Source organism: Triticum dicoccoides, chromosome 2A, assembly GCF_002162155.2.
Source record: "Triticum dicoccoides isolate Atlit2015 ecotype Zavitan chromosome 2A, WEW_v2.0, whole genome shotgun sequence".
Lineage (NCBI taxonomy): Eukaryota > Viridiplantae > Streptophyta > Magnoliopsida > Poales > Poaceae > Triticum > Triticum dicoccoides.
The window spans coordinates 467,626,909-467,640,195 of record NC_041382.1 but is presented as its reverse complement, the minus strand read 5'-3'; positions in this window follow the sequence as shown (position 1 = coordinate 467,640,195).

The window sequence follows — 13,287 nt, the reverse complement described above, 5'->3', positions numbered from 1 at the left end:
ATCAATCTTTCCTCCTTCCTGGACTTTATCACAATATCATCTACATACGCATGAACATTGCGCCCAATCTGCTTATGAAGACAATTCTGAACACAGCGTTGATAAGTCGCCTGGGCACTCTTGAGCCCAAAAGGCATAGAGACATAGAAGAAGGCTCCAAAAGGAGTTATAAAAGCCGTCTTCTCCTGGTCCTTAACTGCCATTTTGATCTGATGATAACCAGAATAAGCGTCCAGAAAACACAAACGGTCACAACCCGCCGTAGCATCAATAATCTGATCAATACGGGGGAGGGCAAAGGGATCTACAGGGCAAGCCTTGTTCAAGTCTGTGTAATCTACACACATACGCAAAGTGTCGTTTTTCTTAAGAACCAGCACCGGATGAGCTAACCACTCCGGGTGAAAGACCTCCATGATAAACCCTGCGGCCAACAACCGAGCTACCTCTTCACCAATAGCCTTGCGCCTTTCTTCATTGAAGCGGCGGAGAAACTGCCGGACCGGTTTAAACTTAGGATCAATGTTAAGTGTGTGCTCAGCGAGTTCCCTCGGTACACCTGGCATGTCAGAAGGTTTCCATGCAAAGATGTCCCGGTTCTCATGGATGAACTTCATGAGCGTGCTTTCCTATTTGGGATCTAGGTTAGTGCTGATGCTGAACTGCTTGGATGAATCACCAGGAACAAAATCAATCATCTTAGTATCTATGGCCGATTTAAATTTCAACGCCGGATCGTGTTCCATAGTTGGCTTTTTCAAAGAAGTCATATCTGTCGTATCAACTTGGTCTTTATAAAACTTCAGCTCCTCCGTGGCACAAACCGACTCAGCATAAGCCGCATCACCTTCCTCACATTCCAAAGCGATCTTCCTGCTTCCGTGTACTGTGATGGTCCCCTTATGACCTGGCATCTTAAGCTGTAGATAAACATAACACGACCTCGCCATGAACTAAGCGTAAGCCGGTCGCCCAAACAAAGCGTGATACGGACTTTTGATTTTCACCACCTCAAAAGTCAATGTTTCTGATCTTGAATCATGATCATCTCAAAAAGCCACCTCTAAGGCTATCTTGCCCACTGGATATGCAGACTTACCAGGCACCACGCCATGAAAAACAGTGTTTGACGGTTTAAGATTCTTATCTGTCAACCCCATACGATGGAAGGTATCATAATATAAAATGTTGATACTACCTCCCCCATCCACGAGTACCTTAGTGAACTTATATCCCCCAACTTGAGGGGCCACCACTAAGGCCAGATTACCCGGATTGTCAACCCGGGGCGGGTGATCCTCTCTACTCCATAAAATGGGTTGCTCAGACCAGCGCAAATACAGAGGCACCGCCGGTTCAACATAGTTCATTGCCCTCTTGTGAAGCTTCTGATCACGCTTACACAAGCTAGTGGTGAAGACATGATATTGCCCACTATTTAACTGCTTAGGATTGCTCTGATAACCCGACTGCTGCTACTGCTAGTTCCCCTGATGGTTGTAACCTCCCTGGTTACCTTGGTTCCCTTGATTTTTGTGTCCGGTTTGATTGCCCTGAAATCCTGAACCGGAGCTGCCGCCTCCGTAACCCGGCCCGTGGTAACCACCTCCTGAACCGCCGGGTGGGCCATTATCGTACTGAAACATATTGGAGTTCTTGAAATCTCGCATGATATAACAATCCTTCCAAAGATGCGATGATGGCTTCTCCTTTGATCCATGCTTTGGACAGGGTTGATTTAACAGGCGCTCCAGATTGGGGCCTGAACCTCCGCCCCTCTGGGGCTGCTTGCCCTTACGGTGCTGACCATTCTCCTGAGCATTGGTGTTAGCCACAAAGTCCAAACTGTTGTCGGCCTTGCGCTTACCATTGTTCCCATGGCCTGCCGGATTATGCTGCTGACCCTTGGTGTTGCCGTTCTTTTTTCCTTTCCCCAGTTTGTCCTCCTCTGAGTCAAGGTCTTTGGTATTATCTGAATCGGCGTATTTAACCAAAGTGGCCATAAGCGTTGACATATCATTGCAGTGACGTTTGAGCCTTCCTAACTTCTGTTTGAGCGGCAGAAAATGGCAATTGCCCTCCAACGTTAGCACTGCAATATCTGCATTGATATGATCCGATGAATGCAAAATAGCTGAGACCCGCTTTACCCAATGGGTCTTGGACTCCCCATCCTCTTGGACACAAGCGGCCAGATCCACAATTGACATGGGCTGCTTACAAGTATCTTTGAAGTTCTGGATAAACCGGTGCTTCAATTCGGCCCATGATCCGACAGAGTTAGTTGGTAAGCTCTTCAGCCAAGTACGAGTTGTTCCTTCCAACATCATGGTGAAGTATTTAGCACATACCCCTTCATCCACATCTAACATCTCCATTGCCATCTCATAACTTTCAACCCATGCCTGTGGTTGCAGATCGGCGGTGTAATTGGGTACCTTACGAGGTCCTTTGAAATCCTTGGGCAGTCGCACATTATGCAAAGCGGGGGTGAGACACGGCACCCTAAGGAACTGAATACCACACCTGGATCTACTGAAGCGGTAGGGTGAACCGGTGTGGGTTGACGGGCTCCGTGCAGAGCTGCTAACTCGGCCTCTCGACGTGCGCGACCATGATCCACCACATCCTGCGCATTAGCACCTCCCCCTGCCGGGTTGTGCCCCCGCGGCGAGTTACGGCGACGTGCACTGCTTGACACGGCCGGTTCATCCTCAATGTGCCTGCTGTAGCTCCAGCTTGGACGGGGGGTGGAATGAATCCTCTCACGACTGTGCGAATATGCTTGTTGCTGGTTCAGAGCTGTTTGAAGGAGATCTCTGGCCCGTCTTGCCTCAACCGCAACTGGTGATTCACCGTCGGTTGGGAGGGCTGCCAACCGTGAAGAGGCGGCCACAATGTTGTCCAACGGGTTGGAGTAATGCCCGGGGGGTTTTGGAACATACTGTGGCACAACATTGCTCTGAGGGGCGGGTCCATCGTGCGCGGCTGAACCGGCGCTCATGTCCCCGGCGCCTCCGTCCGGTTTAATATTGGCTGGTTACTAGTTCCCGCTCCTGGCGTATTGAAGAGATTTCTTGGCTCATAACTCAGCGGGAGATGCGATCGGTATCTTCTTCTCATGACTTCCTCTGAAGCATTCTGATCCAGGCTAAGCCGGTAGGCCTGAGCTTCCAACTCGGCCCGTTCTGTAGCCATCCTAGCGTTCTCTGCCGCTAGGTCCGCTTTAGCCTGAGTTATCTGATCTTGCACCTTTGCGACCTCCACGTTGTGCTGATCTCGGGCTGCTGCATCCACCTCTGCGGCCATCAATGTTGCCAAAGCATCGAACAAGTCAGACAGAAGTTGAGCCAGAGGTGGCGCAGAGCTCCTTGCCCCCGCTAGCATGGTCGTTGCTGCACCGGAGAGCATTGCTGCAGCGGTTGAAGAGTGGGGCGCTGACTGTGTACCGGCCATGAAGATAGCGGCCCGGTTTGGCAGATCAGGGGAGTCTGGAATACTGTTGCCCTCGGAGCCTCCACTAATCCGGCCATCCTGTAACTGATAGAGCGGTTCGGTTTCTCTAGAAGATACGTCATCGGAGCGTACTACGGTTTCTCCATCGGATGCCGGTCCGTCCTCATATTCTGCTCCATGGATGACACCTACGAAAACATGCTTTGCCATGGGCTGAACCGGAGAAGGGCTTGCACGTTGAGCCGTCTCGATGATGTCGGTGCAGGTGTCCAACTCAAGGCCCGGTTCGCCAATCTTGTCGATTGTCAGGACCCTGATTCTAAGTCACACCGATCTAGCCTGTAACACCTCATATCACTTTGCGGCCTCACGCACGGTATTCCCACGGGTGTCGCCTTACCATGGCCCGGGACCGTTTGCGCCTTTTAGCTCACGTATATGATAGTGTCGCTAGCATCCATATGACAGAGAACCCGGGCCGACATGACTAGTCGTGAACCCAAAGTGGCACTAACTTACGGGGACAGGCATACATGAATCAACATCGAGCATGTCGGTCAGCAGTGTGTTAATCTAGGATGTAGCAACTGGGCTAACAGGACTCCGGGAACCCGGGCTATAGCAGGAAAGCAGGACTCTGGATGTCATCGCGTGACATTTCCCCGAAGGGACAGACACAGGAATGAAGCGAATCACATGCTGGCCAGTCAAGTGTTCCGGAGCAGTAGTGCTGGGCTAGCAGGACTCCGGTGAACCGGGCTGTAGCGGACTACTATGGCTCATGGAAGCACAAGACTACATTTCCCCATCAGAGAGCCTACCAAGGATAAACAACTAGTTCGTCGGATCGCACACATACCAAGCATTTCAATCATACACACAATATGCTCGATATGTGTAAATACAACATGGCATCACAACATAACTCTATGACTCAAGTATTTATTCATTAGGCTCCGAGGAGCGAGATATTACAAATATAGGTCTCATGACCCAACATTCAGAGCATACAAGTCAAAGCACACGCGGAATCTTAACATGACTGAGTACAAACATCTAAAAATGAAAAAGGCTAAGAAGCCTGACTATCTACAAGATCCTGCTGAGGGCACAAGATCGTAGCTGAGGTATCAAGCTAAACGTCGAGGTCCACGTGGAACTACTAGCGAGACTGACATCTCTCTGCAAAACATAAATTAAGCAAACGTGAGTACAAGTGTACCCAGCAAGACTTACATCAGAACTAACTACATATGCATCAGTATCAATAAAGGGTGGTGGAGTTTGACTACAGCAAGCCAGCTTTGACTCAGTGGCTAACCTGAACTACGACTACAAGTAACTCTTTTGAGGTGGCGCACACGAGTCCACAAATTCACCATACCAATACACCACTATGGATCCGCTCCCGTCTCCCTGCGAGAACGCCATCCATAGCACTCACACTTATCTTGCGCATTTTAGAGTATCCACTTTCACTTGTCTATGAACTATGCAAGGGGTCCAAGTTTCCATATCCGAGGAATCTGGCTATTCGAATAGATAATGATAACCCTGCAGGGGTGTACTTCTTCACACACGCTCTCGCCACTTATCGCCCTGTACACGTCATGTACCTCGGCAACCTTCAAGCAGAAGTCGGTGAGGGAGTCGGCCACGGCCTGACTAACCAACAAGTCTCTAGTCCAGGTTTATCGCCTATTCAGGTTCCATCCGCAAGGAGATCCGGACGGGGTGTCGCTCACGGCCCCAAACGATGTGAGCAGGGTTCCCAAGCCCACCATCCGGGTGCCACTTGGTACACCGTGCCACTGTGCCTAGTCTGTCCCAAGCCCACCTATACCGGGTGCCACTTGGTAGACTACTAACGCTACCTACAAACACCAGAAACTAGTTGCAACTCCTGGATAGAGATCGAGTTGATTAATAAGCCGAGAGGGGCCGAGTTACCGGAACCCAATGTGTGGTAGTAACTGTTCATGGATCACAAACACAAAACTCAGTTCCTGAGGACGGCTGCAATGAGACAACCCACCATGTACTCCTACATGGCCTCTCACCGCTACCTTTACCAAATCGTGTTCACACACTTAGCTCACACACAGTAGGACATGTTCAACACCATTCCAATTCATCCCCGATGAATTAGACCTGACTCAACTCTAAGCAGTAGCAGGCATGACAAACAAGCATGAATGAGTAGGCACATCAGGGCTCAAACAACTCCTACTCATGCTAGTGGGTTTCATCTATTTACTGTGGCAATGACAGGTCATGCAAGGAAAGGAGTTCAACTACCGCAACATGTAACAGTTGAATCGTTGTTGTCCTAATGCAGTAAAAGAGAGCAGGTGCGAGAGAGGGGGGTTGTATCGGAATGAACAAGGGGGTTTTTCTTGCCTGGCACTTCTGAAGATAATATAGCTCTTCATCAGTGTCATCGATCACGTCGTTGGAACATCGTCTACCGAGAGGGGACAAGCACCGACAAACAAAGAAGAGACACAATCAATGCAATGCACAATATGATGCATGATCATGACATGGCAATAAGATGTGGTTTGAGCTAATGCAACTAGCAACAGGTTAAATGAAGTTGTGTTTGAACCCTAGGTTCAAATTCAAACTCCATATGTGAAGGTTTAAATGCCATTATAAGATTTGGCCTAAATAGCAACCATAAGTTGTTATATCATGCATGAAAAAGGTACAGATGGATAGATTGGATTTTTCTGATCATTTTTCATATATAAATTATTTCATTCCGAGTTACGGATGAATTTATATGAATTTTTGAAGTTTATACTATTCTCTGGAATTTCCTAAGTAAGAATAAATCCAGAAAAACCTATTACTACGTCAGCATTGCATCATGCTGACCTCAGCAGGTCAACAGGCGCCGTCCAGGTCAAACCTGACTAGTGGGGACCACTGGTCAGTGACACATCTAACTAACAGCGTTAGTTAGTGTTAGATCAAGCACTAATCTAGGTTAATTAGCTCTAACTAAACCTAACTAAGAATTAACAGGGGCGGGCCCATGCGTGAGTGACCCTGGGGGGTCAAACAAGGGTCAAACCCGGGTCAACTCACTGGAGTTGACCCGTGGCTCGTCACCGGCGGAGACAGAGACGGTGGAGGGCGCCGGGTTTCGCCCTCCGGCGACCAAAAGAGCGGCGGAGGGGCTCTACGAGACGCCCAGGCTCGCGCGCATCCATTGCGGCCAGCGGCAGCAGCTGGGGTGCACTACAGCGATGGCGGCGATGGCAACTATGGCGGCCGGGACTACGGGTTCAAGCAGGGCGAGGCCACAGAGGACGGGAGGGCTGGCTAAGGGGCTCATTGAGCTCCTGAAGATGCTAGGAGCACGGTGTCGTGCTCGGTTTCGAGCCTCAGTGGTTGCAGTGATGGCGGTGACATCGCCGGCGGCGTGGAATTCTCGGCCATGACGGGGCTATGGCCTAGAGGTCGAAAGCGACCAGGGGAGAAGGGGGAGACGACTCAGGGGCTGACCATGAGTCCGTTTGGAGGGTCAGTGGACTCGAGGGCGGCCGGAGTGCAGCGAATCGACGGCAAGGGGCTCGGGTGCCCAAGGTTGAAGACAACCGCGATGATGATGAAGCAGGGCCTCCTGGCATCTAGTAGCTCGATTGGGAGGACGAGGAGGTTCTGGCGGTTCTTCTGGACTCGGCGGAAGGGTGAGGGGTGCCCGGTGGCCGCGGTGGTGCTCGTCGGCGGCGGCGGGTGTGTTCAGTGGTGCTGCGCGGAGAAAGCAGAGGAGGGGAAGAGGTCCAGGGGGAGAGGGAAGAGGTGCAAGGGGGTGCCGGTCGTCTCCAGGTGAGCAGCTGGACTCGCGGGGGCGCTACCAGCGCGAAGCAGGAGGTGGAGGCCTCCCAGCGCGCGCATGTGTCTTCACCTCTACCTACTGGCAGAGGAAGACGACGAGCGAGGAGGTAAGTGGGCTGGGCCTAGCCGGGCCGGTCCTGTTGGGCCACCAGGTAAGTGGACCAGGTGAGTTCTGTTCTTTTTTAATTTTCTGTTCTATTTCCCTTTTCATTTTATTTTGCCACTGTTTTCAAATTCAAAATAATTTCAAACAGTGCCAAAACATTCTGAGATATTTTATGTTACCTCTCTGGACTATTCCAAAAGTACATAAAACATTTCAAAGCATTTGAAAATATATTCATTATATATTATGAATATATCCCCAAATTCAAATAAATTATTGATTTAAATTCAGAGACCAAATAATTCCTTAAAATGTTCCAGAATTTTGGTTTGATATATAACTCTTACCAAAATTCACAAAACTATTTTTAGGGCATTTTGGATTCACAGAATGCAATTTAAAGGGTGCTTGCCCTTCTTTTAATCAGATTTCTGAGGTTTCAACAATCCTCAATTCAAGTTTCAGAAATTTAAACATGATGCAAGCAAGATGCAAACACTAGGCAACACCAGAAGCTAGGGATGTGACACCTATGAAGACGTGAATCCCACCAAAGGGGACCCGGTACCCGTATTCAACTGAATCGGCCTCGGGGCCCCATCCTATGTTGTCGATGTAGAGCTTGCCACGATGACTCTTCGTCATCCGGCCCACAACGTATCCCTTGAGTCCATCAAAGCTGCCCTTTAAGAACTCAAAACCATCGTGCGATAGCCCCACGGTGGGCACCAACTGTCGTGGGTTTGTCACGGCAGATGTCCTCATGAAAGGACTTAGTCGTGGAGCCATTGCAACGGGTTAGCTTAAAGGGGTTAAAACGAACGAGGGGACACGGGGAGTTTATACTAGTTCGGCCCCTTCGATGAAGGTAAAAGCCTACATCTAGTTGTGATTGGTATTGCTAGGGTTTTGATGACCAGGGAGCGAATCTGCTTTGACTGGCTCTCGAGTTGTTGTGTCTCGTCCCTAAACCGCTGCCGGGTCGTCCCCTTATATACATAGGTTGACGCCCGCCGGTTTACAGAGTCCCGAAGCCAGATCATAAACGTGTCCGGTTCGGTCTCTATGCTTCCTATCTTACAATGCAAGTTACATAATAAGGTCGGTCTACATCTACAGGACTTAAATCGCCTTTGGGCCTTGGGCCTTCATAAAGCGCCATCATTCTTACGTCTTCATGGGCTTCTAATCTTCATAAAGTTAATCCAGCTACTCCTGGACGGTTTACGCCCAGCAGTAATATCCCCAACACTAACCGTTAGCCATAGTAGTAGAAGTAGTAGTTGGTGAAACAACTTCATGAAGACACGATGATGGAGATCATGGTGTCATGTCGGTGACGATGGTGATCATGCCGCGCCTCGAAGATGGAGATCAAAGGCGCAAGATGATATTGGCCATATCATGTCACTTTATGATTTGCATGTGATGTTTGTCATGTTTACATCTTATTTGCTTAGAATGACAGTAGCATAAATAAGATGAACCCTTACTAAAATTTCAAGAAAGGTGTTCCCCCTAACTATGCACCATTGTGAAGGTTTTTTGTTTCGAAGCACCATGTGATGATCGGGTGTGATAGATTCTAACGTTCACACACGACGAGTGTAAGCCAGATTTACACATGCAAAACACTTATGTTGACTTGACGAGTCTAGCATGTACAGACATGGCCTTGGACCACGAGAGACCGAAAGGTCTAACATGAGTTGTATAGTAGATACGATCAACATGAAGATGTTCACCGTTGATGACTAGTCCGTCTCATGTGATGATCGTACATGGCCTAGTCGATTCGGATCATGTATCACTTAGATGACTAGAGGGATGTCTATCTGAGTGGGAGTTCATTAAATAATTTGATTAGATGAACTTAATTATTATGAACTTAGTCTAAAATGTCTTTACAATATGTCTTGTAGATCAAATGGCCCACGCTAATGTTGCCCTCAACTTCAACGCGTTCCTAGAGAAAACTAAGCTGAAAGACGATGGTACCAACTATACGGATTGGGACGTAACTTGAGGATCATCTTCATAGCCGCCAAGAAAGCATATGTCCTTGAAGCACCGCTAGGTGACGCACCCATTTTCCCAGCAACCCAAGACGTTATGAACGCCTGGCAGTCGCGCAGTGATAATTACTCCCTGGTTCTGTGCGGTATGCTTTACAGCTTAGAACCGGGGCTCCAAAAGCGTTTTGATCAGCACATAGCATATGAGATGTTCCAAGAGCTGAAAATGGTTTTCCAAGCTCATGCCCGGGTCAAGAGATATGAAGTCTCTGACAAGTTCTACAATTTTAATATGGAGGAAAACTGTTCTGTCAGCGAACATATACTCAAAATGTCTGGGTTGCACAACCGCTTTTCTCAGCTGGGAGTTAATCTTCCAGATGACTCGGTCATTGACAGGATCCTCCAGTCGCTTCCACCTAGCTACAAGAGCTTTGTGATTAACTACAATATGCAAGGGATGGAGAAGTCTATTCCTGAGTTATATTCAATGCCTTAGGTTCTCGGTGTTGATCGAGACGGTGCTCCGGAGAATGCACCCGAGTTGTCCAGCATACCCACTGACTAATTCTTTGGGCGCCGTTGGATGCCCACTGGAGGACACTTCAGTAAATTCCTCCTTGACGGTGCCGAGCACGTTCGAAGCGCCGGTCCTTCTATTGCCTCTTCGGTTGGCTGCCATCTGTGCGTTCACTGTCATCATCAGTGGTGGCATCCCCGGCGGCACCATCAGTGGTGTCATCCCCGACGCCACTAGGGGTTGTGTAGTCGGGATCGGTGTCTTCCGCGACGTCCTCATAGCGGTGAGGTTCTTCCTCCATCTCCTGGGAAAGCTCCCAGAATGGCTTGCCCGAACCGCCGGCATCATCATTGTCGGCCATGTTCTCTCTAAATAGGAAAAAAGGCTACTAAAGTTATTGGATGAGATCAGGGTAGTATCTATTCTTCTATCCTATATATTTTCACATTATAGGTTATAAACACCCCTTTACCCAAAAGATTGTTCCAAGTGCACTATTGCTATCCTACTAAGTGCACTATTGCAGGTTATATATTTTCTATCCTACTAAGTGCACTATTGCTCTTGCTGCAGGAAGAAAAAATAGTTTGCATTTCAACTTAAGGGAAAACTATAAAAGCCACTTAGAAATATTTGCTTTGTAGAAATAACATTGTCTATAAATCTTGATTAATTTTTGTTTCGGTTGAGAATCGGGCACCTTCTAGGTCAAGAAAATTGGGTATGACCTTTACTAACTTTCTTGACCTAGGAGTGCCCCATTCTCAACCGAAACGGAAATTGATCAACATTTCAGGAGAAAGGGGTAACTATTTGTCCCTTGATGTCTACTACACAACCTTCTTCTTGTAGACGTTGTTGGGCCTCCAAGTGCAGAGGTTTGTAGGACAGTAGCAAATTTCCCTCAAGTGGATGACCTAAGGTTTATCAATCCGTAGGAGGCGTATGATGAAGATGGTCTCTCAAGCAACCCTGCAACCAAATAACAAAGAGTCTCTTGTGTCCCCAACACACCCAATACAATGGTAAATTGTATAGGTGCACTAGTTCGGCGAAGAGATGGTGATACAAGTGGTATATGGATAGTAGATAATAGTTTTTCTAATCTGAAATAATAAAAACAGCAAGGTAACGAATGATAAAAGTGAGCGTAAACGATATTGCAATGCTAGGAAACAAGGCCTAGGGTTCATACTTTCGCTAGTGTAAGTTCCCTCAACAATACTAACATAATTGGATCACATAACTATCCCTGAACATGCAACAAAGAGTCACTCCAAAGTCACTAATAGCGGAGAACAAACGAAGAGATTATGGTAGGGTACGAAACCACCTCAAAGTTATTCTTTCCAATCAATCCGGTGGGCTATTCCTATAAGTGTCACAAACAGCCCTAGAGTTCGTACTAGAATAACACCTTAAGATACAAATCAACCAAAACCCTAATGTCACCTAGACACTCCAATGTCACCTCAAGTATCAGTGGGCATGATTATACGATATGCATCACACAATCTCAGATTCATCTATTCAACCAACACAAAGGACCTCAAAGAGTGCCCCAAAGTTCTACCGGAGAATCACGACGAAAACATGTGCCAACCCCTATGCATAGGTTCATGGGCGGAACCCGCAAGTTGATCACCAAAACATACATCAAGTGAATCACGTGATATCCCATTGTCACCAAAGATATCCACAGGAAGAGATACATCAAGTGTTCTCAAATCTTTAAAGACTCAATCCGATAAGATTACTTAAAAGGGGAAACTCGATTCATTACAAGAGAGAAGAGGGGGAAGAAAACATCATAGGATCCAACTATAATAGCAAAGCTCATGATACATCCAGATCGTATCACCTCAAGAACACGAGAGAGAGAGAGAGATCAAACACATAGCTACTGGTACATACCCTCAGCCCCGAGGGAGAACTACTCCCTCCTCGTCATGGGGAGCGCCGGGATGATGAAGATGGCCACCGGAGAGGGATTGTCCCCTCCGGCAGGGTGCCGGAATGGGTCTAGATTGGCTTTCGGTGGCTACGGAGGCTTCTGGCGGCGGAACTCCCGATCTATTGTGTCCCCGGATGTTTTTAGGGTATATGGAGATATATAGGCGAAAGGAGTATGTCGGTGGACCGAAGGGGGGGCCGCGAGGCAGGGGGCGTGCCCCAGGGGGGTGGGCGCGCCCCCTACCCTCGTGAGCACCTCCTTCATCTTCTGACGTAGGGTCCAAGTCTATCCGGTAGGTTTCCTTCCAAAAATAACTTCTCAAGTTGATTTCGTTCCGTTTTGACTCCGTTTGATATTCCTTTTCCTCGAAACACTGAAATAGGCATAAACCAGCAAATCTGGGCTGGGCCTCCGGTTAATAGGTTAGTCCCAAAAGTAATATAAAAGTGGATAATAAAGCCCAATATTGCCCAAAACAGTAGATAATATAGCATGGAGCAATCAAAAATTATAGATACGTTGGAGACGTATCAAGCATCCCCAAGCTTAATTCCTGCTCATCCTCAAGTAGGTAAATGATAAAAAAGACAATTTTTGATGTGGAATGCTAGTTGGCATAATTTCAATGTAATTATTCTTACTTGTGATATGAATATTCAGATCCATAAGATTCAAGACAAAAGTTCATATTGACATAAAAATAATAATACGTCAAGCATACCAACTAAGCAATCATGTCTTCTCAAAATAACATGGCCAAAGAAAGTTATCCCTACAAAATCATATAGTCTGGCTATGCTCCATCTTCACCACACAAAATACTTAAATCATGCACAACCCCGATGACAAGCCAAGCAATTGTTTCAGACTTTTTATGTTCTCAAACTTTTTCAATCTTCACGCAATACATGAGCGTGAGCCATGGACATAGCACTATAGGTGGAATAGAATGGTGGTTGTGGAGAAGACAAAAAGGGAGAATATAGTCTCACATCGACTAGGTGTATAAACAGGCTATGGAGATGCCCATCAATAGATATCAATGTGAGTGAGTAGGGATTGCCATGCAACGGATGCACTAGAGCTATAAATGTATGAAATCTCAACAAAAGAAACTAAGTGGGTGTGCATCCAACTCGCTTGCTCACGAAGACCTAGGGCATTTTGAGGAAGCCCATCATTGGAATATACAAGCCAAGTTCTATAATGTAAAATTCCCACTAGTATATGAAAGTGACAACATATGAGACTCTCTATATGAAGAACATGGTACTACTTTGAAACACAATATATGAGACTTGCTATATCATGGTGCTACTTTGAAGCACAAGTGTGGAAAAAGGATAGCAGCATTGCCCCTTTTTATTTAATTTTTTTATTTGGCCTTTCT